The sequence below is a fragment of the Quercus lobata genome, chromosome 11 (genome assembly GCF_001633185.2).
Source record: "Quercus lobata isolate SW786 chromosome 11, ValleyOak3.0 Primary Assembly, whole genome shotgun sequence".
In the NCBI taxonomy this organism is placed as follows: Eukaryota; Viridiplantae; Streptophyta; class Magnoliopsida; order Fagales; family Fagaceae; genus Quercus; species Quercus lobata.
Window position 1 is genome coordinate 40,964,436 of NC_044914.1, and position 25,661 is coordinate 40,990,096.

At 42.8% G+C, this 25,661-nt stretch overlaps 1 protein-coding gene across 1 annotated transcript in view; it reads right to left on the reverse strand.

Moving 5' to 3' along the window:
- The window catches only part of LOC115966866 (4-hydroxy-3-methylbut-2-enyl diphosphate reductase, chloroplastic-like), a 55,998-nt gene that overhangs the window by 29,427 nt on the left and 910 nt on the right, over positions 1–25,661 (reverse strand). The gene's annotated exons all lie outside the window — the stretch shown is intronic.

Sequence of the window (25,661 nt, forward strand, 5' to 3'; positions counted from 1 at the left end):
ACAGAATTGCCACATATGCCCGGTTCTCTATTCTTAAAAAAACCGAATTTCAATCCGGTTTCTGGTTTTGCATGGTCCGACCTCCCGGTTCGATCCGCGTCTGAAAACCTTGGGCATGTAGACTTGGTCGATAATTTTCATATATTAGTAAAGAAATATATCACGTTAATTCCATGTATTTCTCTTGAATTTTTAATTCTCTTCATATATTTTTCCCATTTTCTTTAACAATTAAAAAGCAAGTATTTAGTATGAATTGTCAACCAAATTTATAAAATTAATTTTGACTCGTTCATCTCTCATCATCTATTTTTGGGTAACTGAAGTGTTCATATTAACAAATAACTGTAATCTGCAAATTATACAGAGCCAAAAACTAAAAGTCAGGAATTTCAAACAACTTTGTTGTACTAGGAGTCTAGGATTATGATTTTTCTTGCGCGTGTGTGTAAGATGTTTCTCATGGACATATCAAGTGAGCTAGCTTTTTGCACTTTGAAAACTTAACACATTTCTTTATGAAAGTTCTAATTCCATTCTTTTTCCATCTCCTAATACAACAATGATGGAGTTCAATTATCAAATCTCGTTTGATAATTTTTTTGAAATCATACAATGTAATTAACTACTTGGTTCATAAATTATTTAATTAAGAGCAGATAGAAACAAGCCTTGTGAGTTACAATTGAACATTTTCATGCTTGGTTCACTCATTCTAAATGAGTGTTAGACATTGATATACATAGTAACATAAGAAAAAAAAAAGATTGTTAAGCATTGAAAAAAATAAATGACTAAGAAAATAGTGCAATGATAGACATCCATAAAATAGCATTATGGCAGAGTATTAATAATTACTACTTTTTGGTACAATCACGAGCAGAATTCACTATCAAAACATTTGACAAATTCAATGATGCGTTGCATTCCCTTACCAATATATCTTTGAAGAATCAACTTGAAGACTTTCCTCAAAAAAAAAAATAATAAATAAAAAATAACTTGAAGACAAAAATAACACCAAGATATTATGTTTAATGTTTGTGTTTGTCCAAGCATTTTTTTTTTTTTTTTTTGTTGGTTTCCCACAGTGTTTGTCCAAGCATTTTATGACTAAGGCAACATTACTTGAATTAAAAAAAAAAAAAAAAAAAAGTTCAGTTCCCAATGTTTTAGAACCAATTTCTGTCACTTGGATTCAAGTTTCCTTTCCATCTGGTAGTTAAAAAATAAAAAAGAGAGGGGGATTACACTTTGTCCACCAGTGGTTTGTCTGAAAAAACACTTTTTCTACTTGTGGTTTAAAAATTAGCACTTTATCCACATGAAATAAGTTCTATTTGTCTCTCGTTAACCACCTCTGTTAAAAGTAGGGATAAATTTGAATTTTTGCTACCCTTTTATGTATCTTTCATCTCAAAATGTAAATGTAAGGACACGATTTGGTGACGAACCTAAACAGTATTGGGTTCGTACGTAAAAGGCCCAGACAATATGATTTGTAGAGCGTGGGTGTAAAGAGCTAGATTAACTGTGGTATCTACCCCCAAGATTTTCTCTCAAGCCCACACCATGTTTTCCTTCTCTTTTGCTGGTATAATCAACGTCTTTTTTTAAGTCCCTAGTGTTACTCTCTCTCCCTTTCTTCTTCCTTCTTTCTCTTCAGTTTTAGGTGTGTCCCCCTTTTCTTTTCCGATCCCCTTCTTCATGTTCCTCTTTTAGTTTATATACTCCCCTTCGCGATCCATCTTCACCGAACACGTGTAGATTGTGCCCGGGGGATTTCTTTCTGTCCCATCTGGCGCCTCCTGGAACTTCCTATGGGCAGCTGTAAGGCTGCTTCCCTACTGCTCAGGTATCACCTCCACATTAATGCGGCCAGAGAGTTGGTTGATAGGTCATTAATGCGGAGGCAGCTATAGTTTCAGATATTTGTTGGCCTTATCTCTTTCATTTTTAGTCGGCTACTCTACCCCTTGAGATGACTTACTTCTGAGATCCGATCGTGGTGATACCACGTCCTGATCGTCTTCGGACGCGATCGTCCTCGGACGCGTACTGCCGAGGAGCATGGCGTCCTCGGACGGGTGCACGACCTCGGATGGGCCACTGGCCCAACAATCCTCAACCAATTCTGAATCCTATGGGCCTATCAACCGAATGATCCCCACAATAGCCCCTCAAAATCCTACTTTTCGACTCCTCAGGAGAAAAGGTGGGTTTTGACGTCATGAGCCTGCACCTGTGCGCGTTTCGGGGCATGCCCCTGACGCTTCAGCGCCCCAATTTTGGCAGCATTAAATTCTGACAACTCCCTTGTCTCCCACGTTCGACGGTTAGACCCAAATCGAACGGTAGGGGGCTTCTCTTGTTTTGTGAGCGGGAATTTCGCCGCTCACAATCTTCACATGACTATAAAGGCGTTCCCAGATTAAACCTGTACCTTACCCTTAATGGTTACGCGGTTCCAAGGCCTATACACTGAACCTGCCTTCTTCCTGTCTTCACTGTTCTCCTGGCGACTACAAATAATCGTACGTTGTCCGAGGTCCTTCCTTTGAACCTGTAAGTCCTCTCGAAGCTTTTACCATTTTCGTTCAAAATCAAAAAGTTTTTTTTCTCTACTAAGTTTCCTTAGAAAAAAGAAAAAGAAAAATGGGGAAGCAGAGGAATCCCTTTCGGTGTCTCGTTGACTCCGAGGAGGGTATTAGAAACTTCCGCATGAAGTACAGTATCCCACCAACGGTAGGGATGAGGTATGCGGCACAAGGGGAGTGGGTTGACGCCAGGCAAACTGGGGAAGTGGTTATCCCCATGATCGCCTTTATTGAAGGAGGGATGACCATCCCTATGGGTAGTATCACCAGGGGTTACCTTAATTTCTTTAGGCTATCCCCCACCCAATGCGCCCCCAATATGTTTAGGATTCTGGGAAGTATAGACGCTCTGAATCAGAGAATGGGTCTAGATCTATCCCATCACGACGTGAATTGGGTGTACAGCCTTCACCGCTTAGCTGACCAGGACTACTATCTCAAGTCGAGATATCCTGAAGTAAGGTTGATTCAGTGCCTCCCTACTTCAAATAAGCACCTAAAAGAAGATTTCCTCATTTTTTCTGGGGAATGGCATGATGGTCTATCTTGCCCGACTGTGGAGGGAACGCCAGGTGGGTGCGAAGTTATAGACCTATGCTACTTAGCTCATAATCACATTTTAATCACCTTTATTATTTTCGCGTCTCACAACTTTTAACTTTAAAATCAACGGTCTTGCAGATAGACGCTACACAAAGCCCAATCTCAGATTGGTCAATAAAGCGAGCCTAGACAGATTATTGAGAGCTGAAATATACGTGAACGAGGTTGATGGTCAACTACGAGCAGCACATTTAATTCTCGGATATACCCCCCTTTCTTTGGGCTTTCAGGCGCCGAAGTGCGTGATTAGGGCACGCGATCCTCGGCTTCGCCGTATCAGTGTTGCCTACGAAGGATTCATTGTTCCCGAGGGTATTCCACTTCCCGAACACACACCTCTTACAGAACCTCTTTCCGTGGCCAGCGTCTCAGCGGGGCTTTCTTTACCCTCACCTTCCCTCAAGAAAAAGGGCACCAATAGGAGAAGAAAAAGGGAAAAAAGCAAGCAAACCGTTGTAACCGTATCGGGATCCACGGACGATTTTGAGATTTTCGATCAGCCCTCAAACCCCGAGGAGAGTTCTGACGAGATGGGGGTAAAAAGGATACCCCAAAAAAGCCTAATGGAGCTGATAGGAGGTCAACAGGGAAAGACTGCACCTGCCCAAACAGTACCATCCCAGGTTTCATCTCTTCCAGCCAGGTCTCCTCCTCCAGTCCCTCGCCACCCTCCTCAATCATCCTCGCAAACAGCACCGCCAAGCATTGTCGAGCCAGAGAAGCGCAGAGAGCAGAAAGGTAAGGGGGTGGCAGATGCGAGCAGATCCCGCCCCACTCTTGAGGAAGATGTCCAACGAGCGGCGAAGCAGCAGAAAACCAGACAACCTTCTACGCGGGGTCAAGAGAAATCCGATTCCCCACATCCCGATTCACAAGCATGGCTGCCAGCTCCTATGCTTGGTGGGGAACCCCTGCGAAACGATGCCTCTGTAAGGGATTATAACGGCGGCATTGGGTGTCATGTGGCCTCGGCCATAGAGGAGGCCTTATTGCTCCCAAAGGATATGGCCGAGCTAAAGAATGTGAGGAAGAATCAACTCATCCTTGACAATAAACGATATTTGGGCATGGTGGGAAGCTATCTTTTATGCTGCTTCATTCTGTGACTGCTAATCACTAATGCGTACTTTTCATTAACTATAACGCTAACTCACCCCCCCCCCTTTTTATTTTTTACAGATCATCCAAAATACCTTCAAGCTAGATGAGATGCTCAATGCTTGTTCTAACCAGCTAGATGGTGAAAGGAAAAGAAGGGTAATGGCTGTTCAAACCTTGTCCAAATCTGAACAGGATCTAACCGTCGCAAGGAAAAAGCTACTGGTCGAGGAAGAAGCTCGCAAGAGTGCTGAATCGTCATCAGAAGGCTACCAGAAGCAGGCCGAGGAACAGACCAAGCTTCTGCACGAGGCGAATGCCGAGCTGAAGAAGACTCAGGAGCAAGTTCTTGTTCTTAAGAAGCATCTAGAAGAAACTCAGAGGTTAAGGGAGAGAGCTGAAAAGCTTAAAGAACAAGCCGAGAAAGCAAAAATCGAGTCTGAGAAGGCAAAGGATGAAGCCGAGCAGAGGGGCTACGAAATCGGGATAGCTGAAACTGAGAAAGCGTTAAGAGCCGAAGTTCCAGAGGTTTGCCGTATTTTCTGTGCGAGAACCTGGAGCGAGGCTCTTAACCGCGCTGGGGTTGAAGCCTCATCTGAACTACGTAAGCCAGAGAACGTATACTACCCCGAAGCGATACGCCCCTCCGCTCCTCAACCACACCAAGCTGATATTCCAGCCCCAGCTATTAACCCCAGCGAGGAGGTTTTACCTCGCACCTCCTCTCCAGGAGCTTCCCCAAGCAAATCCATCACTGCTTCGAAGACATATACGGTCTCACAGGGTTTTCAACAAGAATTGGACTCCACAGTTCAATCGGCTGGGGGCATCATCAAAAAGTAAAAAGATAGAAACTGCTTTGTAATTTTAGTTTAGACACTTAATAGAGGACTTTCTTGCTTACTTTCTTATCATTCTAATGGTTCTAAGTTATCTTTACACTTCCTTACTTTGTCGTCGTAATTTTGGATGGATTTATCTCAGACGCCTCTTTCATTGTACGCCAATCTTGCATTTGAAGCTCTCTCTTTCTGACTCCTTAACGAATGTTCATAAGGCATTACTTTTACTAGGATTATGATTTAGAAAAACTCATCACCACTTTTTCTGCCGTTTAATAATTCAATACACAACTTAGCAGGTAAGTTTCTACCGATTTAGCGGTCTAAGAATTTGACATAACATAGTTTCTGTTTAGCAATTCAGTATGAATGACAGGATGTTAATTTCCACTAAGTTTGCGATCCTGGGACCTGGCATAACTCGGTTTCTGTTTAACGATTAAGTATGAATGATAGGATGTTAATTTCCACTAAGTTTGCGATCCAAGGACCTGGCATAACTCAGTTTCTGTTTAACAATTCAGTATGAATGATAGGATGTTAATTTCCACTAAGTTTGCGATCCAAGGACCTGGCATAACTCAGTTTCTGTTTAACAATTCAGTATGAATGATAGGATGTTAATTTCCACTAAGTTTGCGATCCAAGGACCTGGCATAACTCAGTTTCTGTTTAACAATTCAGTATGATAGGATGTTAATTTCCACTAAGTCTGCGATCCGAGGACCCGGCATAACTCAGTTTCTGTTTAACAATTCAGTATGATAGGATGTTAATTTCCACTAAGTCTGCGATCCGAGGACCTGGCATAACTCAGTTTCTGTTTAACAATTCAGTATGATAGATAGGATGTTAATTTCTGCTAAGTTTGCGATCCAAGGACCTGGCATAACTCAGTTTCTGTTTAACAATTCAGTATGATAGGATGTTAATTTCCACTAAGTCTGCGATCCGAGGACCCGGCATAACTCAGTTTCTGTTTAACAATTCAGTATGATAGGATGTTAATTTCCACTAAGTCTGCGATCCGAGGACCTGGCATAACTCAGTTTCTGTTTAACAATTCAGTATGATATGACAGGATGCGGAACTCATAGAATGCATATTTGACGTAAGTTAAAAGAGAATATTTGAATTAAAACTTCTTTACTAATAATAATACCTTCTGAGATTATTTACATTCCAAGGATGGAGTACAGGTTTTTCGTCTAGATCCTCTAGATAATAAGCCCCTATTCCCGCTACAGAAGTAATTCGATACGGTCCCTCCCAATTGGGTCCCAGTTTTCCCCAGCTTGGATTCTTAGTGGCCCCCAGGACCTTTCTTAGCACCAGGTCGCCTATGGCTAATGGCCTCATCCTCACATTGTTATCGTAGCACTGCTTGAGTTTGTGCTGGTAGTAAGCTAGCCGAACCATCGCGCTTTCCCTCCGTTCTTCAATCAGATCTAAACTTTTTTCCAACATCGCATCATTATTACTCGAAGAGAATGCACTGGTCTTTAATGTCGGGAATCCAGTTTCCAGCGGAATAACGGCCTCGGCTCCATAGGTCATGGAGAAAGGAGTTTCTCCCGTCGAACGCCTGGGCGTTGTCCGATACGTCCAAAGCACATGTGGGAGTTCCTCCACCCATCTTCCTTTCGCGTCGTCTAGTCTCTTCTTAAGCCCATGGACAATGACTTTGTTAACAGCTTCAGCCTGCCCATTGCCTTGCGGATAAGCTGGAGTGGAATATCTGTTTCTTATTCCCAGTTCTGAACAGTAATTCCTAAAGGCATTGCTATCGAACTGGAGCCCGTTGTCCGAAACAAGAGCTCGTGGGATTCCAAATCGCGTAACAATGTTCTTCCAGACAAACTTCTTCACATCTATGTCCCGGATGTTCGCCAAGGGTTCAGCCTCGACCCATTTGGTGAAGTAGTCTGTGCCGACCAGCAGGTACTTCTTGTTTCCTATAGTTTTAGGAAAAGGGCCGACGATGTCTAGCCCCCATTGTGCAAAGGGCCAAGGACTTGAGAGAGGGTTAAGAACTCCTCCAGGTTGGTGGATATTCGGAGCATATCTTTGACACTGATCGCACTTCTTAACGTACTCCTGCGCTTCTTTCTGCATATTCGGCCACCAATAACCTTGCGTTAGTGCTCGGCATGACAGGGATCTTCCTCCTGTGTGGCTTCCACAAATACCCTCGTACAATTCTTCCAGGATTAATTCTGCTGCCTCGGGAGACACGCAGAGCAAGTATGGCCCAGAGAAGGACCGTCTATACAGCTTTTTATCTTCGGATAACCAGTACCGAGGTGCTCTCCTTCGTATTTTCTCAGCTTCTACCTTATCTTCGGGCAGCACATCACTGTCGAGAAATTTTAATATAGGGTCAATCCAGCACGGCGTCAAACTAGCCTGACGAACTTGGCAAATCTCCTTTTCTGGTGAAGTGGGAGTATGCAAGTCTTCCACGATAATTACCCGAGGGAAATTTCGTGCTGAGGAGGTGGCAAGGGTCGCTAAGGAGTCCGCGTGGGTATTCTCGCCTCGTGGAATATGTAATACGTCAAACGACTCGAACTCTGTTCGCATATGCCTAACTCGGTTCAGATACCCTTGCATTCTCGGGTCTCTGGCCTCCAACTCTCCAGTCACCTGGCCAACGACCAGCTTCGAGTCCGAGAACAGTTTCACTGCCTTTCCACCCATTTTACGGACCATGCTCATTCCCATTATCAGAGCTTCGTACTCTGATTCATTGTTAGTAGCCGAGAACCCCAGCCTTAGCGACTTCTCAATGATGACCTCTTCGGGAGATATCAGGACCAATCCCAGTCCAGCTCCCCGTTGGTTTGCGGCCCCATCCACGTATGCCCTCCATACCGGCCCTCCTGGCGCGGATATTATGCCAACCGATTTTTCACCCATGTGGTCTTGACTCCTGCTAACTTCCTCAGGGCACTCAGCGAATTCCGCTACTAGATCGGCGAGTACTTGACCCTTCACAGAGGTGCGGGGCATGTATTTGATGTCAAAAGCACCCAGAATCGTTCCCCACTTGGCAATTCTGCCAGTATAGTCGGCACTTCTAAGTATGGATTTGAGAGGCAATTGGGTCAAAACAACTACAGTGTGAGCTTGAAAATAGTGTGGGAGTTTACGTGTCGCATGAACGACCGCCAGTATGGCCTTTTCTAACGACAGATACCTCACCTCCGCTTCATGGAGGGATTTACTTACATAATATACCGGCCTCTGGACGCCATTGTCTTCTCGCATCAAGACAAAACTGACTGCGTGTGGAGCTACCGCCAGATAGGCATACAATATCTCATCCACTTCAGGGCTAGACATGATCGGCGGTTTGGATAAATAATTTTTCAACTGCTGGAACGCCTCAACACACTCCTCGGTCCATTCGAATCCCTGCCACTTATGTAACAGACGGAAGAATGGACGACACCTTTCGGCCGACCTGGAAATGAATCGGTTCAACGCAGCAGTCATCCCCGTCAACCTCTGCACTTCCTTTGGATTCCGGGGCGCTTGCAAACTGTTAATAGCCCTAATCTGATCTGGATTAACCTCAATTCCCCTATGGGTCACCATGTACCCCAAGAATTTTCCTGAACCTACTCCAAAGGAGCACTTCGAAGCATTCAGGCGCAACTTGTGTTCTCTCAGTATCCCGAAGATGCTAGTGAGGTCCTCCACATGTTCAGTCACTACCTTGCTTTTCACCACCATGTCATCAATATAAACTTCAATACTTCTGCCCAGCTGCGGCTCGAACATTTTCGTCATCATGCGTTGGTAGGTAGATCCAGCATTTTTCAGACCGAAAGGCATCACTTTGTAATGGTAGTTCCCAACCGGGGTCACGAAAGCGGTCTTTTCTTGATCATCAGTGGCTAACGGTATTTGGTGATACCCTTGAAAGGCATCCAAAAAGCTCATCCTAGGGTGGCCCACGGTCGCGTCCACCAGCTGGTCAATCTTTGGCATAGGAAATGGGTCTTTGGGGCATGCCTTATTAAGATCCGTGAAATCCACGCACACTCGCCACTTCCCCATCTTCTTCTTCACTACCACCGTGTTGGCCAGCCATTGGGGGTAAAAGACTTCTTTGATAGCCCCAGCCTGTTTGAGCTTGGCAACTTCACTTCGGACTGCCTCGGCATGCTCTTTCGATGGTCGCCGAGGAATTTGCCTTCTAGGGGGAACGGCAGGGTTTACATTGAGTCGATGACAAATAAAATTTGGGTCCACTCCTGGAGCCTCATACGGGTCCCATGCAAAGACGTCCACATTAGTTCGAAGGAACTCCAGCAAACTCGCTTTCTCTTCCAAAGGCAACTTGGCCCCAACCCGAAAGAATTTCTCTGGATCATCAGCAACGGTCACCTTCTCCAGATCTTCGCACTCTACCCCATTGGTTGGTACGTCTAAACCTGATGCTGGGATCTTTAATTGCTATGACTCATTATCGGCTGTAGCCGAGGTTTCTGCCTCAGGCCGATGCAGTATAGCCGCTACCTGGCATTGCCGAGCAGCCGCTTGGTTCCCTACTATCTCCAGCACTTGGTCTCCGGACGGATACTTCACCTTCTGGTGCAGGGTAGATGAAACCGCTTTAAGTGTGTGAAGCCAGGGTCTGCCCAGGATAGCCGTATACGGGGAAAAAACATCTACGACAATAAAATCCACCTCCACCACCTCCGTGCCTGACTGCACGGGCAACCTGATTAGTCCCATGGGAATGACTAACCTTCCCTCAAAACTGACCAGAGGGGAATTATAGGTTGTCAAGTCCTGCTGCTTCAAACCAAGCCCCTTGTACAAATCCGGATACATCACATCCGCTGCACTTCCCTGATCAACCATCACCCTTCGGACATCGTACCCACTGATCCTCAGCGTTACCACCAAGGCATCCTCATGGGGTTGTATGGTTCCCTCCAAATCTTCGTCTGAAAAACCCAAAACCAAGGAGACACGCTTCTTGGATCTCTTCCATGCTTGAGAACGATCCTCAGCCGGGGATCGGGACACCGACAACACTCTGGTGGGGCAAGATCCAGTCCTCCCTGGGGCCGCAAAGATGACGTTGATTGTTCCCCGAGGGAGCCTTGATGAAGCATCCCCACGCACCTCGGAACCTGCTTGGCTCGCCCTTCCACTAGAGTGATGCAAGAGCTGCCTTAATTTTCCTTCCCGGACCAATTGCTCCAAATGGTCCCATAAATTTCTGCAGTTGTCTGTCGTGTGTCCATGGTCCTGATGGTAATGGCAATACAAACTCGGGTTGCGTTTTGTAGGCTCTCCTGCCATCCTGTTAGGCCATTTGAAAAATGGCTCGTCCTTTATCTTCTCCAAAACCTGCTGAACAGGCTCCCGAAATACCGCATTAACGACCTGGGCATCCGCCGAGACCGACTGGCCAACAAAGTCCCGCCTTGGTCGGTTGTTATTATAACGATCCGACCTGAAATCCCTCCTCTCCTGAGGGATCATCTTGGCCTTTCCTTTCCCCTGAAACTGATCCTCCTCTATCCTTTTGTACTTCTCTATTCTGTCCATCAGTTGGCGCACACTGGTAACAGGTTTACCCGTCAAGGATTTCCTCAAGTCGTGATCAGCTGGGAGGCCGGCTTTGAAAGTAGTTATGGCCACAGCGTCATTCTTCCCTCCTATTTCGTTGAACATCTCCCAGTACCTATCCGAATAACTCTTGAGAGTCTCGCTCTCTCGCATAGACAAGGTCAACAAGGATCCCAGCGGCAAAGGAGTCCTGCTGCATGTAATAAAACGAGCACCAAAAGCCTGGGTCAGTGCTTTGAAAGATCCAATAGAGTTGGCCCTTAAGCCATTGAACCACCTCATCGCCGTCGGGCCCAAGCTCGACGGAAAAATCTTGCACATCAGGGCATCATCTCTGGAATGAATAGCCATCTTCTGGCTGTAATAGCTTACATGTTCCACCGGATCCGAATGGCCGTCATACAGAGAGAACGTAGGTTGATTGAACCGCCGAGGATGGGTAGCATCATCTATGCTTCTTGTAAAGGGTGATCTGGAAATTTGACTCAAGGCTTTGTTCATGGCATCGTTTCCCACGCCCCTACTAGTTGGACTTTTGCGCCTACGCCTATGGCGACGCTCCTCCTCGTAGGAGAAAGTCTCACTCTGCGGAGTTCTCGATCTCCGCCTGTAACTAGTTCCATCCGACTCCCCGGATGATAGTTCGGAGCGAGGTGGGGAACGCTCCCGTCGTGCATGGCGTAACTCCCTCTTCAAGTCCGCAATTTCACGTTGCAGATCCCCATCATGCTTCACGTGGGAAACGTGACTCTTCCCGCGTGTACGGGTTCTCGTGGTGTGAGTAGTATGTATGCTCCCCTCGTGGACCTGCTTCCGTTCGAGACTTTTTCGAGGACCATCATGCTGAGAGCCCCTTGACTCCGCCTGATGCGGGCTGATATCACCCTGATGCAGCCCCGCTGCGGGGTGAGGCAATTCCACTCCTTCCATCGAAAACGTTGTGTCGGAGGTTGTACAAGCTAACACAAGCTCTTCCCACAGACGGCGCCAATTGTAAGGACACGATTTGGTGACGAACCTAAACAGTATTGGGTTCGTACGTAAAAGGCCCAGACAATATGATTTGTAGAGCGTGGGTGTAAAGAGCTAGATTAACTGTGGTATCTACCCCCAAGATTTTCTCTCAAGCCCACACCATGTTTTCCTTCTCTTTTGCTGGTATAATCAACGTCTTTTTTTAAGTCCCTAGTGTTACTCTCTCTCCCTTTCTTCTTCCTTCTTTCTCTTCAGTTTTAGGTGTGTCCCCCTTTTCTTTTCCGATCCCCTTCTTCATGTTCCTCTTTTAGTTTATATACTCCCCTTCGCGATCCATCTTCACCGAACACGTGTAGATTGTGCCCGGGGGATTTCTTTCTGTCCCATCTGGCGCCTCCTGGAACTTCCTATGGGCAGCTGTAAGGCTGCTTCCCTACTGCTCAGGTATCACCTCCACATTAATGCGGCCAGAGAGTTGGTTGATAGGTCATTAATGCGGAGGCAGCTATAGTTTCAGATATTTGTTGGCCTTATCTCTTTCATTTTTAGTCGGCTACTCTACCCCTTGAGATGACCTACTTCTGAGATCCGATCGTGGTGATACCACGTCCTGATCGTCTTCGGACGCGATCGTCCTCGGACGCGTACTGCCGAGGAGCATGGCGTCCTCGGACGGGTGCACGACCTCGGATGGGCCACTGGCCCAACAATCCTCAACCAATTCTGAATCCTATGGGCCTATCAACCGAATGATCCCCACAGTAAAAAACTAAAAAGTAAAGGAAAAAGAAGATCTAAAAGTTAGGTTTCATCTAAACCTTTTTTTTAAAATAAAAACCTTTTTAACAAATATCCATTTAGACCTTATAGTTTTAAATAATTTTAATCAAACCAGGTAAGTTTAATTTAAACCTCAATATTTGAAATAAATCTCACTTAAACCAACTAGTGATGTGATGATTATCGGATTAATAGAAAAATATGATAGAACGTTTAAATGAAATCTTTGTAGAAACTTTGAGGTATAAATAAAACATTTTCAAAGTTTAAAATTTAAATAAAAAGCTTTTTAAAAAAAAATATTTAATTGAAATAATACCCAAAAATATTTAAATGAAATAATTACAGATATTTTTTTCTCAGGGGCAGAGGGTTGTTGGGAAAGGAAATTCCGGAAGGATGAAGGAAAGTGTTTTATGTTGACTGCCATGCGGACTTTGAAGTTGCAAATGAAGGGAGGAGGGAAGGCTCCTAATAATGGAGTACTGCTTTATTTTCCTTGTTTTTTCGCTGGCTAGAGCCATTACTACATTAATATCCGTTTTACAGTGCTGCCGACACATATTATTTACTATATGATATGTTGTGGTGAGTGCCTATTAAAAGTGGCTTGACTAATTGATTTGATTTTTGACAAGTAAATTTAATTAAAAAAAAAAATTGAAGGACATGTAATAAACTAAAATCTCCAATTTTATCATCCACATTAACAATCAATAAGATTTTTGGGATGTCTCATTTCAATAAGATTTTTGGGATGTCTCATAAGATGGGAGTGTATATATTGAGACACCGTTCCCTTAAATCCAAAATATATAAATATATATAAATATATATATTGTTTTAATTATAACATATTGTATAAACAATTGTTAAAAAAAGAAGTGCACCCTGTCTTTACAAATTTTATAGGCCAAACAACTCATAATGAGTTTGGTTTAGCTTTTTAAAATGTGCTTTATGAAAAAATAGTGGTTTTAAATAGTGTGGTATGAAATTGTGTGTGTGTGTGTGTTTTTTTTTTTTTAATAAAGAAGAGTATTTAGTAAAAGCTGTCATAAAATGTTTTTTGAAAAAGTTAAGTGTTTGAAATATAAATTAGCAAAAAGGACAATATACATAAGGAATTCTTTACATTTGTGTTCTTTTATTTTTATTTTTAAAAAATTCATACTTGTGGTTTTATTATTGATGGATGATCACAACTACCTCAGGCAACCTTTCTGTCCAAAAGAGGGACCAACGGACAAAGGAACCATCCCACTCCGTCATTACCCAAATCCATTGGACGAAGGAAAGGCCACCGGCTCATAAATAATGGCAATACATTATAGGACCGCAATAAGTCTCTTTACCGTTGGAGAGACGACGATCCTCTCATTAACACCTCAAGAAAGCATTACAAATATCACATTTAAACCACCATTAGAGTACTCCCAACAGCTAGGAAAAGGAAGCATGTGTATATACAAGTATCTCAAGACCTAAAAAGGTACAAAATTCTAGTGCAAAAACTCTGATATTTTGATATAGAAACTCTCATCCCTCTCTCAGTTATCTGACTTAACCATCGAAGACTTTGTGGCAGGCACCACACCGGTGTTCCCTCTTTTCATTTGTTCTTGTAGGGTTTTCAGATGGTCTTGGCCAACGATCCTACTAGACGATCATTTCAACTAACAATCTTGACATCATCAGTTTGGCGCCGTCTGTGGGGAACAACTTTTTCGCACCTAGGTTCGAAAGCACCGTTCCACTCAGCTCACAAGTCTAGATGGAATCTAACGCTAACCAAGATCATGTAGCATTAGCTTTGCAAATTCAGACGCTCACAGCCACCGTGGAGGAGCTTACCAGATAGAACTAGGAGATGAGGCTGCGACTGCAACAAGAAGACAATCGCTCAGAGACCAATCGGGACGATGATGGAGACATCCAAAAAAGATGACCAGGTACTCTGGAAGGAGCGAACTCGGACCTTCTCAAAGAAATGAGAAAAGAGATGGACGAGCTGAGGAATGCGATTAAGGAGAAAACAGACCGGAGCTTGGATAGAATGGTCAAGAGAACAGATTCACCCTTCACCATGGCAGTCCTAGAATGCCCAGTACCCTCAAAGTTTTGTTTACCGCAGCTCGAGCCATTTGATGGGCTAAAAGACCCCTTGGATCATTTCAACACCTTTAAGACAACTTTGGTCTCCAACAGCCTCCTGACGAGATACTATGTCGTTCTTTCCCCACTACTCTCAAAGGAGTATCTAGGGAGTGGTTCACTAAGCTACTAATATCATCCATTGATAACTTCGAACAGCTAGATAGTTCCTTTCTCTGTCACTTTATCGGTGGGCAGGGCCCAAAAAGGCCAGCAGACCATTTACTCACTATCAGGCAAGGAAAGAAGGAGACCTTTAGATCGTATGTAACGCGTTTCACACGAGAAACTTTAGAGGTGGACGAAACAGACGATAAAGTGTAGCTGACAACCTTCAAGGCTAGATTGAAGTCAAGGGAGTTCGTGGTCTCCCTAGGGAAGAATCCCCCTAAGATGATGGCGAAAATGCTCTTGAAGGCGCAGAAGTATATGAATGTTGAGGACGCCTTAGCAGCAATAGAAGGAGTAGAGAAGCCCAAGGAGAAGAAGAATGAGAAGGAAGATGACCAAAAAGGGCGAAAAAGGGATCGAGTAGACCGCTAGAATGTTGAAGGGAATAGACGAAGAGATGACAAAAACCCTCGCTCGGTAAAGTTCATTCCTTTAATCATGCCTGTTGACCAGATTTTGGCGTAGATTGAAGACTAGCACTACCTCAAATGGCTTAGGCCATTACACTCGTCGTCCAATGTACGTGACAAGAGAAAGTACTATCGTTTCCACAAAGATCACGGGCACTACACAGAGGACTGCAGGGACCTGAAGGAGCAAATAGAAGAGCTTATACGAAAAGGGAACTTGCAGAAATTCATGAAGAAGGGAAATTCTAGCAAATCTAGGGATGATAACAAAGGTCGGCACGAAGTCCCTTAGAGGGACGAAGATCACATACCCCTTCGTCCACAAATCACTATAGAGGAGATAAAGACCATCATAGGAGGGCCATCTACAGGGGGGTCATTCAAGTCCCTTAGGAAGTCATACTAGAGGCAGGTGAACAGCATTCATGGCATGCCACCTCTAAAGCAAAGGCGGATGGGCCAGGATATGCTATTCTCAGAAGAACATGCCAGAGGGGTGAAATGACCTCATGACGACCCGTTGGTCATTATGCTTATGATTGAAGGATTCAATACCAGAAGGGTTTTGGTAAACAACAGGAGCTCCGTAGATATTATTTACCTCTCTGCGTTCCAGCAGTTAAAGGTAGATCCGAAGAGACTTCGTCTATTCGAATCCCCCTTCGTCAGTTTCAGCGGAGACAATGTGTACCCCCAGGGAATAGTAATGCTGACGGTCACGGCTGGCTCGTACCCACTCCAAGTAACCAATAAACACAATTTCTTGGTAGTAGACTCACCTTCGTCCTACAATGTGATCATAGAAACGCCTACCTTCAATCGTTGGAAAGTGGCCACTTCCACGTATTGCCTGAATGTGAAGTTCCCAACAGAACAGGGAATTAGGGAAATAAGGGGGGACCAGGTGCTGGCACGAGAATGTTATCAAGCAGTCCTAGTGTCAAAAGAAAGCCATACATGGATAATTGAGGAAAAGACACCAGAAATTGCCGAGAAATTGAAGACGGTAGAGTTGGTGGAAGGAGATCCTACAAAGACAACACAGGTAGGGACGAGTCTAAACTTCTAGACAAAGAAAGAAATCGTCAACTTCCTGAAGGATAATCTGGATATGTTCACCTAGAGTCATTAAGATATTACAGGCATACAGCAAACATCATTCAACACCACCTAAATGTGGACCTTGAGAAGAAGCCTGTCCAGCAAAGAAGAGTTTTTGCTCTTGAACGAAACAAAGCAGTCATGGAAGAGGTGAACAAGCTGCTCGCTGCTAACTTCATCTAGGAAGTCTATTACCCTGAGTGGTTGGCCAACGTCGTCATGGTCAAAAAGGCGAATGGAAAATGGAGAATGTGCGTCGACTTCATGAATTTGAATAACGCCTGCCCGAAGGACAGCTTCCCTCTGCCCAGGATTGACCAGCTTGTGGACTCAACTGCCGGGCACAAGCTTCTTACCTTTATGGACCCCTTCTCTAGATACAACCAAATACAAATGGCAGAAGAGGATCAAGAAAAGACCGCTTTCATCACCAGCCAAGGGCTCTATTACTACAGGGTCATGCCTTTCTGTTTGAAGAACGTGGGAGCCACATACTAGAGATTGGTAAACTAGATGTTCAGCAAACAGATTGGGAGGAACGTACAAGTATATGTGGACGATATGCTCATCAAGAGCAAAGAAGAAGAGGACCTTCTAAACGACCTTAAGGATACGTTTAACACACTCAGATAATATAGTATGAAGTTGAACCCGTCCAAATGTGCCTTTAGGGTCTCCTCTGGAAAATTCCTTGGCTTCATGGTATCACAAAGAGGAATAGAAGCAATTCCTGAAAAGGTGAGAGCCATCCGCTAGATGTCCTCCCCGAAGACGATCAAAGAAGTGCATTCTCTCACGGGAAGGGTGGTAGCCCTCAACAGGTTTGTCTCAAAAGCAATAGACAAATGCCTTCCTTTCTTTAAGACCTTGAAATAGGCTTTTGTCTGGACAGATTAGTACAAAGCAACATTCCAAGAGCTAAAGCGTTACCTGAGCAACCCCCCACTCCTGAGTCCGTCTAAAGAGGGAGAAGACTTGTTCCTCTACTTAGCAGTGTCCACAATTGCAGTAAGCGCAACCTTGATTAGGGAAGAGAACAAGATATAACTCTCGATGTATTACATCAGCCAGGCCTTCCAAGGAGCTGAAGCTCGATACCCACGAATAGAAAAGATCACCTTCGCCCTAATAATGGCCTCCAGAAAGCTTCATCCATACTTTCAGGCTAACTCGATTATAGTAATGACGAACTAGCTCATTAAGAAAGCAATGAATAAACTTGAGGCTACTAGACGAATGGTACAGTGGGCCATCAAGCTCAGCTAGTTTGATATAGAATATCGACCCCGAATGGCCATAAAAGCCCAGGTGCTGGCAAATTTCATAGCAGAGTTCACCTCCCCCAAACACGAAGATAACTAGGGAGAACTCTAGACGATACATATGGACGGGTCTTCCACGCAAAAGAGAGGTGGAGTAGGTGTAGTCATCACTTCCCCGGAGGGAGACATTTTGAAGTATGGAATTCAACTTAAATTCCCTGTGACCAATAACGAAGCAAAATACGAGGCTATATTGACGAGGTTGAGGATAGTCCAGGCACTTGGAGCTAAAAGCGCCTTGCTGAGAAGTGATTCACAACTCGTCATAGGACAAGTCAAGGGAGATTTCGAAGCAAAGGAGACAAGGATGTAGAAATACCTCAAGTTAATGAACCAATTGGTGCGCAAATTTGATCGGGTAGAGTTTGCCCAGGTCCCTCAAAATCAAAATGCAGAAGCCAATGAAGTGGCCAGAAGTGCGTCAATAGATAATCAAGCAAAGGTGATTGATTGGAAATTGGAAGAACAGAACTCCCCCAGCATCGAAGAATTTCAAACTTTCCCAGTGCACACCCGCGCTGGATGGACGAGCCCAATCCTATCCTACCTTAAAGATGGATGATCACCGTCGAATCCTGATGAAGCCAAGCTGATCAAAAAACAAGTTGCCCAGTTCACAGTGCTAAATGAAGAGTTTTACGAAAGAGGCTTCCTACAGTCTTACTTGATATGTGTTGAAGAAGAAGAAGCCAAGTATGTTCTGGAAGAGGTTCACAGAGGCATTTGTGGTGATCACATGAGAGCAAAGTCCTTCTCAAGAAAGATTATGAGGGCAGGCTATTTCTAGCCCACAATACAACAAGACGCAGTGGATTTTGTAAAGAAGTGTGATCGCTGTCAAAGGTATGGGAACGTCTAACGAGTCCCAGGGGAGAAGATGACGGCCATCACTTCCCCCTGGCCATTTGCATTATGGGGAATTGACATCATGGGGCCCCTACCACAAGAAAAGAGGCAAGTAAAGTTCTTACTCGTCACTATCGACTACTTTACAAAATGGGTGGAGGCAAAAGCACTAGCCACGATCACATAAGCAAATGTACGAAGTTTTGTATGGAAAAATATTGTGTGTAGGCTCGGGATCCCACAGATGATCATCTCGGATAATGGTCGTCAGTTCAACAATTAAGGATTCAGATCGTTTTTCTTAAGCCTTGGCATCAAGAACAAATATTCATCCCCGGGGCATCCTCAAGCCAATGGATAGACTGAAGTAACAAATCGAACATTGTTGAAGATCATCAAGGCCCGATTAGTAGGGGCAAAGGGAGCATGGCCTGAAAAGGTACCTAACGTCTTATGGGCTTACAGAACTACAACAAGAACCCCTACAGGAGAAACACCCTTCAACTTGACATATGACACAGAAGTAGTCATCCCCGTCGAAATAGGGCTCACTAGCCCGAGGACAGAATTTTTTGATGAACACAGCAATGACGACCAATTGAAGTTGAACCTAGATTGTTTGGATGAAGTTAGAGATCAAGCTTTTCAAAGAATGACGAAGTATCAACGAAAGATGGCGAAGTACTACAACCAGAGAGTAAAGCTCAAAAGGTTCCACATCGGAGACCTCACCCTGCGAAAAGTGATGCCTGCAACGAAGAATACAGCACAAGGCAAGTTAGGGCCAACATGGGAAGGACCCTACAAGGTTGTCCACTATTCTCGGCGAGGAAGCTATCACCTGTAGGATTTGGACGAGAACAGGTTACCTCGTCCTTGGAATGTTGAGCACCTAAAGAGGTATTATGAATAGGAACTGCAGTCTAGTTGTAAGCAGTCAGAATTGCCTTATAGCATTGCCTTATACTTTTTAACGTAAATCAAATAAATGTATTATTCAGCGAATTAATATATTCTGACTATCTTTTTCATGTTCAAACTAAAACCACCATCCGGATGCAACAACTCCGACCAAGTCAAAATGATAAGATTCCTTCAAAGGAAATAATTTCAACTAGAAAAGACGATAAGATTTCTTAAATGAATGTACATCGTCCAAATGAAAGACAATAAGATTCCTTAAATGGATGTACATCGTCCCAAAAAAAAAAAAAACGATGAGATTCCTCAAGGGGTTGTGGATCATCCAAATAAAAGCCAAGGTGACATGATGGAAGCCTCCCTGCCAAAGACTAAGGCAAAGGGACCCTAAGGACGGAGGAAGGTCATCCATTAAGAGGAAATGACAAAGTTCATAATTGGGCAAAATTTTCTCTAAGTCCCCAAGGAACGAGATTCCTCGAAGGGATATAAATCTTCCTGCCTAAAGCTGAGGTGAATGGATCACAAGGATGAAGGAAGGTCGTCCATTGAGTTAAATTGGCAAGGTTAGTAATTGCATAAATATAAATATTTCTCTAAGTCCCTAGGGGACGACGAAAAGCAAACAGAAAGTACTCACAAGCAACATAAAGGAAATAGGCATATATATATATATATATATAAATATATATATATATATATATATATATATATATATATATGTATATAAGAACTATAGATTGTTCAAAAGCCCAAAAATAAGCAGGGCATCAAGTGGTTAATCGTTTAAAAGCCCTAAAACAAGTAGGGCACCCAAAAAAAAAAAGGAAAGAGAAGCAGGCAACTTAAACAAGGAAATCAAGCTTCAAGAGCGTCATTTCCACCCTTCTCAGGCAATAGAGGATCCTCACCAGCAGATGTAGTAGCTTGAGCAACCTGCGTTTCCTCATCCGCCTCGATTTCCTTGTCAATTGCCTCAAAATCCAGGTCCTCCAAATCCATCTCTAGACCATGCTTTACCAGGTATCTTCTCAGCAGCTTGAATCCCTTAAAATACCAGCCAAACAAGATGGCGTTGTACTCCTCCGTGAGTTGAAAAGCATGGACGGCCTTGGCCACGGCGTTCTTCATCTTCTGGTTGACCGCCGCAAATTGTTCATCTCTTTGTAGTAGCCTGAGCAACCTACGCTGCCTCATTCGCCTCGATCTACTTGTCAATTACCTCAAAATCCAGGTCCTCCAAATCTATCTCTGGACCATGCTTTACCAAGTATCTTCTCAACAACTCGAATCCCTTAAAATACCAACCAAACAAGATGGTGTTGTACTCCTCCGTGAGTTGAAAAGCATGGACGGCCTTGGCCACAACGTTCTTCATCTTTTGGTTGGCCACCGCCAATTACTCGTTTCTTTGCTTTACCAACTACTTCTCGGCATTCAGCTCTTTAGTTAAAATTTTTATTTTTTCTTTGGACGAGTTGCTGTCATCCATCGCTACAATTAAATCCTTTCTCAAACTTGAGGCCTCAGCTTCCAGTGCCTCTGCCTTCGAAGTGGCCACCACGACCTTCTCTTCACTCACCAAGTATTGGGAAGTGATGTGCATCGCCTTCCTCAACACGTGGCATTCAAAATAGCATCATGAACAACCGATATATTTAATATTAAAAAAAAAAAAAAAAGAACAAAAGGAGAGGGGGAACGAAGGAAAGTTACCTGGACGAGCTTATGGACATCGCAATTCACCATCTAGTGAGAAGGAACGCTGAAGATTTCCTTCAGCTCCTTAGGGGTCACAATTTCATTGGCCCGAGCCAAGGCTGTCTCAGTGTCAGCCTAGACACTGGCCCCCATCTTTTCTTTACCTTTTTCGCTCATTTTATGCTTCTTATAACGAGGAGTTATCTCCTCGACAGACAGGGTCAGAGAAGCAACCAAAACTTCATCCAAGGTAGGGGTGGACAAACCCTTTTCTGTCACCTTTTTTTTCCTTTTCTTTCTCAACAACCCTCAACCTACGCTGGCCAATGTTGGAGAGGGGTTCGTTTTTCTTTGCCTTAATTCGGGCATAAAATTCTTGATTAAACTTAGTTGTCATTTCTGCAAAAGAGAAGAGAAACAACAGTGAAGTTAAGAAGAGAGAATGTAAAAGAGGAGGAAAAGAAGAAAAGAAAGGGAAAGATAGACAATCTATTTTCGTCCTAAAGTAACTCACTTTTTTCTTCGAGGCGAATGGCACGAAGGACGTAATGGGAAGGCTTTGGTTCCAAGTAGTGACGAGCTAAGGTCCGAGGATCCACCAAATTGTCAAAATCGTCAATAGTGCTTGCGTACTCAATAGCTGCATGAACACACTCTTCAAACCTACTCTCCACCTCTGGACGATCTCTGACTATAAAATTAAAAAAAAAAAAAAAAATGCAAGGCAAACGTACCAAGTTGAGGGGTCTCCCACTAATGCAGCAGCCAAGGGACATCCCCCCCTCCCCCCCTAATTCGTCAGAAAGGGTCTCCCAACTGTCACCCAACACAAAGAAGTACCTAGACTTCCAATAACGGAAGGACGAAGGCAGATCAACGATGAGCCAAGACCTTTTATCCCAAGGCACGACCTCATAGTAACCAAACTACTTGGACTCTTTTAGATGGTAAAGATGGACAAACTCGTTTAATGTAATCATATCACCGTCAGCTATGATCGTCCAGATTACCATATAAATTATGACGATTCTCCACGAATTCGGCATAAGTTGTCCTAGGGCTATATTTAGATAATGAAAAAGCTCCTTTATAAACGGATGGATAGAAAACCTAAGACCACACAGGAAGGTAGCCTCGTAGAAACAAACCTCTCCGTGGGCAAAAGCACAGGATTTCTCATATTTCCTAGGAAGACGAACCCTAGTCTCCTCGGGAAACTGAAACCTATCCCTGAATCTAAGGAAGGTATCCCCCTTCAGAGAACACTCTTCCTAAAGGGCATAGAAGGACCGGGGTGAAGCAGAGATGGAAGGACGGGAAGATAAAGGTACAAAAATGGCTGTATCCGTCTCAACCCCACCCGTACCGGTGCTAGAAGACAAATTAGCCTTTAAGCCACTAGATCTAACCTTAAAACTCATATTTTCCCTCCTTAGAACCCCTTGCACTAACTCAAACCAACTTAGGGACTGACATAACAATGGGTATAGATCACCCAATACTAGATTTAGGCCACTATCAACTAGGGTGAAATCCCCAATTTGTGGGTAATGACCACTAGAACAGCCTATAAACAAACCCAAACGAGCGAAAAAGAAGGCAACTGAGGGGGAAGTGCACCTAATATCAGAATAAGCCACCATTAAGGAAATATAAAAAGCAAAGCTCAAAAAGGGAACAAAGCACAGAAAAAGGAAGCAAATAAAACTTCGAAAGGAAAGAAAGAACAAAGGGGCGTACTTGAAAAGGAAAGTGAAAATGAGAAATCAAGGGGATGAGCATAGAAATCACAGTAGTGGAGCATAGAAGAAGCTGAGGATTTGGAGCAATGAACACAAAAGACTGAAATTTCGAAAAAGTAAGTGCAAAGAGAGAGCCCAAGGGGTTTAAAAAGGAAGTGCCTCAAAAAACATGGGAAAATGGAAAGGTTTCACAGGAACTGAGAACCCCTCAGCCAATCCTAGTGTGACACGTGGCCATAAGACATGCCACACCACCATTGAATAAAAACTACAGAGGGGTGAAACCCCAAGCACCATAATTGCCAAAAAAAAGGGGGGGGGGGGGAGGGCTCATCTCATCATATTCCCATGGCCATCTCCAAATTGAACAACCTCGGAATAGGGGGCAGCTGATGGACAATCACAACTACCTCGGGCAACCTTTTCGTCCATAAGAGGGACCAACGGACGAAGGAACCATCCCATTACGTCATTACCCAAATCCATTGGACGAAGGAAGGGCCACTGGCTCATAAATAATGGCAATACATTACAGGACCGCAATAAGTCTCTTTACCGTTGGAGAGATGACGATCCTCTCATTAACACCTCAAGAAAGCGTTACAAATATCACATTTAAACCACCATTAGAGCACTCCCAATGACTAGGAAAAGGAAGTAGGTATATATACAAGCATTTCAGGACCTAAAAAGGTACGGAATTCTTGTACAAAAACTCTGATATTTTGATATAGAAACTCTCTTCTCTTTTCATTTGTTCTTGTAGGGCTTTCAGACGGTATTGGCCAGCGATCCTACTGGACGATCATTTCGACTGATGATCTTGGCATCATCAGTTATTATTAATGATTTCATGATAATAATAAATTATTCTCTTAATAAAAAAAATTGTTAAAAAGTATGTGGATTTATCATTTTTTATAATAGAAAATTATTATCTTAAAAGTTAAAATCCAATAATTTTGGTAAAATGAATCTTTATAAAATAAAATTTCATTAACACGTATATTTTAAATGAGTGGCTCTAGCATTACAAACTATTTCACAACTTTTTTATCATAATTATTTAGTAGAATATTGTGGGTAGTTGCCTACCACTTATGCATAAACCCTCAATTTTTTCTCTACCACTCACATATTGCCACATTACAATTGTGAGAAAAAAGTTGTTAAATAATTTGTAGTGCTATATATTTTTTCCTTTTAAATTTTTGTAATTTAAAATTTTATCTTTTAAATTTTGTTTGCTTTGTCTTCCACATTTTTTTTTTAAACCTGAATGCATGTCTTCCACATATCTCTCTCTCTCTCTTTTTTTTTTTTTTTTTTTCTCCACTCATTCGCTTCTTCCTTATCTTCTGAAGTCTCTTTGAAGAGTGAAGACAAAAATTCTTAGCTGGAAAGTTTACAAGTTTACATAAGTAAAATTCCGTTACTTTTCAAACCAAGTTGCAAAGATGGCCACGCTTTCCAATCTTAATTATCGAATCCAAATGGGTAGAGAAGTCAGATTTTGAATCTTCAATATTTGAGGTTTTTGGCCCAAATTAAAATCTAAAGTAGCAATGATAAGCAAGTAGAAATTAATTTGACCCGTCTACCTTTCTTCTCTTATTTTTGGGTAACAATAGTAACAAATTATTGTAATCTGTACATCAACAAATGGATAATAAAGTTTTTGAAAATAACATTCAAAGAAATCATAGTTTCCTTTACTTCTTCAGTTGGCTATGTCAATTTTTTCTTTGTAGTTTGCCATTTGTTATTTTTACAGTTGAGAGTTACATTTCTAATTTGTTTGTTAATTTTGCTCAATCTATTTCTAGTTTTCAGACTGTAAAATTCAAGTTGTGTTCTATAAAAATATGAAAACAGTGCAGAAGTTATTTTACAATTTGAATTATCAAATTTTCATCAAATTTTTTTTTGAATCATCAGATGATGCAGAAGCAAATCCGTTTGGAGCGGTTATCAACAAAATTATTTTATTGTTATATTATTTTAATGTTTTCTAAACACTTTCTTTAAAATTGTTTATATGGCAAGCTTTATTAAGTTTATGAAGTTTCTATTGCTCAATCTATTTTTTAAGAAAAAATTGACCAATGTATTTATCAATTCATGGAGAAGTATATAAAGAATTAAAATATTAGTTTCATCTTCTGGTCATATCTATATAATATTTGGAATATATTTTTTGGGAGAAACAAACACACACAAGAAAGGCGGAAAAGAGTTCTAGCACAAAAAACATTTTGAAATCTAAAAGCTTAAGCGTAGTACGCTCCTATATGCAATTCTATTGCCAGGACCTATTCTCTGCTCACTGTCAATCCAGTATGAGGGGATCCCACTATTGTTTGCAATCTCTTGTAGGTGCGAGGTGTTGCTTGAGTTCTACCCACCAATCACCAAGATTAGATCTAGCTTCTCCTTTATCAGCTTATATAATGCATCTTGACGCTCCTGGCAATGAAACAAATTACTAAATTAGTTTTAAGTCCACCTGAAAATATCAAAAAGCCTGGACATAAACATATTGAGTGGCACTATCTCAAGGCAGAGAAGCATTTGGCTAATCTGCAAGTTGGTTAAGCAACATAGTGGCGAGTGAGGGGATAGAAGAAGGGCTCCTAATTGGTGTTAGAACATCTTCTCTCCTCGTTGATTGTACTATAGTATAGCTAACAAGGAGGATGAGGTGAAGGCAGAGATCATATGAAGAAACACAAACTAAAAAATGTTTTTTTTTTTTTTTTCTTTATAAATACAGTAGATTTTAAACATATGACATCCAATCCATGAT